This window comes from Erythranthe guttata, chromosome 14, assembly GCF_056151865.1.
Source record: "Erythranthe guttata isolate IM_541 chromosome 14, IM_541, whole genome shotgun sequence".
Taxonomy (NCBI): domain Eukaryota; kingdom Viridiplantae; phylum Streptophyta; class Magnoliopsida; order Lamiales; family Phrymaceae; genus Erythranthe; species Erythranthe guttata.
The window spans coordinates 5,311,214-5,314,248 of NC_142546.1; positions in this window are offsets into that span (position 1 = coordinate 5,311,214).

Here is a 3,035-nt window from a genome sequence, read left to right on the forward strand (position 1 = left end):
TTTTTAACATTTTATTGAAAATTACGAAAAATTTCATTTTTGTCAAATAATACATCAGATTTTAAAAATACTATAATGTACTATTGTATACTATGGTATGTTAGTTATTAGCATAATATACTATGGTATACTGTGGTGTACTATTCCGAATTCTATTATTCAAAAACTTCCAGCCGCCGCCAAACCCTAACTTCCAACATCTTCCAGCCACCGTTAAATCATAGCAGCCAACAAATTTCAGCCGCCGTCAAATCATATATGCAAAAACTTAGTCTTCCACCCTACCAAATTAAACCCTAGCCGTCGACCAAATTAAACTTTAGCCGTTGACCAAATTAAAGCCGTCGACCAAATTAAACCCTAGCCACCATAGCCGTTGACCAAATTAAACCTAGCTGTCGACCAAATTAGACCCTAGCCACCATAACCGTTGACCATGTTAAACCCTAGCCGTCGACCAAATTAAACCATAGTCGTCGACCAAATTAAACCATAGCAGTCGACCAAATTAAACCCTAGCCGCCATAGCCGCCACCATCCGCCATAGATCTGACCTCCACCACCATAGTCGTCGTCGCCTCTTGACTCCATAACCATGCCCTTATTGTCGCCGCCTCCACCGCATTAGTTGCTCCATAGCCATCGCCCCCTCAATAATTGAGTGAAGTGATGGAGAGGGAGAGCGAGAGAAGGAGAGAGAACGAGAGAATTAAAGAGGGAGAGGGATATCGTGACAGTGAGAGAAGAACGGGAACGAGAGAGAGAAAGAGAAAAGGGAAGAAATAAGAAAATTAGATCCGAGAGAAACGTGACTTTATAATTTATAGATTTAGATTGAGGGCAAATTTGGGATACAAAAAAGTAAAGGATGTGGGTCATATTTATTTTTGTAAAAAAAGGTTTAATTCATAAAAAATATTAGGTTTGTATTCTGCATCTAATTATATTTCCAACTAGAACCTCTAGCATATTAACCCAAAAATAAAATAGATAATAATATTTTGTGTAAGTATGTATTTAAATGTTAAATATACTTTGCACTACTGAACTGAACTATGTGACATAATCCCATTTTGCACCCTCCAAATAAATTAATAGTACTTTGCACTTTCGCAACATAATAAATCATGCATAATGCACCCTCAAGTGAATTTTAAAGCTGATAAAGGTAGTTTAATATTTTTAGTGGTATTGTTTAGAATGACAAATGTCAAATCAATTTTTTTTATTCATCAATCATTTTGAAACTATAAACTGCAAGAAAAAAAAGGAAAAAAAGAAAAAAACATCAACATATTTAAAAAAAATATTTTTTATCACAAAAATTGTTTTGTACGAAAAAGAATAATCCTTTAACTATTTCGTTATCAATTTATCTAAAAATCATATTTTGTTTCAAATATTTTTACCTAATATTTCCACCAGCTATAATAAAGGATCCACCAATCGAATAATTTAGTAATAAAAGTTTATTTTATTTTATTTTGTTAGAAAATATAGTTTTTTCAATAATCCGGCATGATTTTTATTTTTTCGCGCTCAAAATTAGATTGGAGGTTGAAGAAAATAATAATTTAATTTGTTATTTTGCATGCCGAAAAAAAAACCAATAAAAAATGAATTTGCTTTTATTATTCAATTTGGGGTGCATTGTGAATGATTTATTGTGTTTCTAGGATGCAATATGTTTTTCAATGGTGTAGAGTGCTAAAAAGCTCCATTTCAAGGGTGTAAAATGGGATTAAGTCAAACTATGTCATCTGCCTCAAATACCCCATAAATGTATTTTTGATATAGATATAGTTTAGGGGTCTTAAGATATAGGTCCCTTAATTAGAACTTAATGCATCATTTTTTATTACGCATTTAATATCTTCATTTTTTCAACTAACATATTTTATTTTGTTTTTACAGACTTTGTTATCTTTATTTTTTTGTTTTTCACTCTAGCATTTTTCACATTATCATAAACAACTTATTTTTTTCCTTATTTTTAACATTTTATTGAAAATTACGAAAACAAATCCTGTTCGTTTTTGTTAAATAATTCAACAAATTTTAAAATTACTATGATGTACTATGATATACTATGTATGATATACTATGGTATACTATGGTGTACTATAGTCTACTATGAGGTAGAAGGGGTAGACGACGGCAGCGTGCAAGAACCTCTCTAATGGTGTAATAGAAAACCAGTTGAAGTTTCTCACTAGTAACCCCTATTATATATCTTTTCAAATAAATTTTGGTACAAAAGCTTGGAAATAACTTCAATATAGTACTAATCATCTCATGATTCATACAAAAGAAATAATAATAATAATAATAATAATAATAATAATAATAATAATAATAATAATAATAATAATAATAATAATAATAATAATAATAATAATAATAATAATAATGCTAAAAAGATTTATGTCTATAATGTCCACAAAGATTAGTTTCATTGCAATTAATTTATGACAAAGATAGTAAATCCAATCAAATCCAATCCAATCTAACCCGACTTGCTGCAAGTGCAAGTATGCGAAGAAATTAAATGTTATACCTGGTATTTACATTATGTAGATTTGAATCGTAATCTACACATAATTACACACACACACACACTCATGTTTATGTGTGTTTAGTATGTAGTTGTTTAATTAAATTTGCGGTTCAAATTCACCTAATATAAATAAGCAGGTGTAACATCTAACTCCATCTAGTATGTATGCTATGCCGATTCGCTGAAGCTAAGCCTCGGGTACCGGAAAGAGTGACACGTTAGAAGTCCTCATTAATGTTATGCATGTTTCCACCAACTTTATATTAATTTTTATTCTTATTTGTTTCATCTTTTAACTATATATATAATTCACAAGGCAAGGAATTCAGGATCCACCACCACATCACAAAGAAATCATGAAGTTAATGCTGTTGTTTTATCTCCAGTTTGTGCTACTGCTGCTGCTTGCGAGCACTAGTACTACTACTACTGCCGCTCAAAGTAATGATGAACAACTATCTCTAGCCCCACTTCCTAC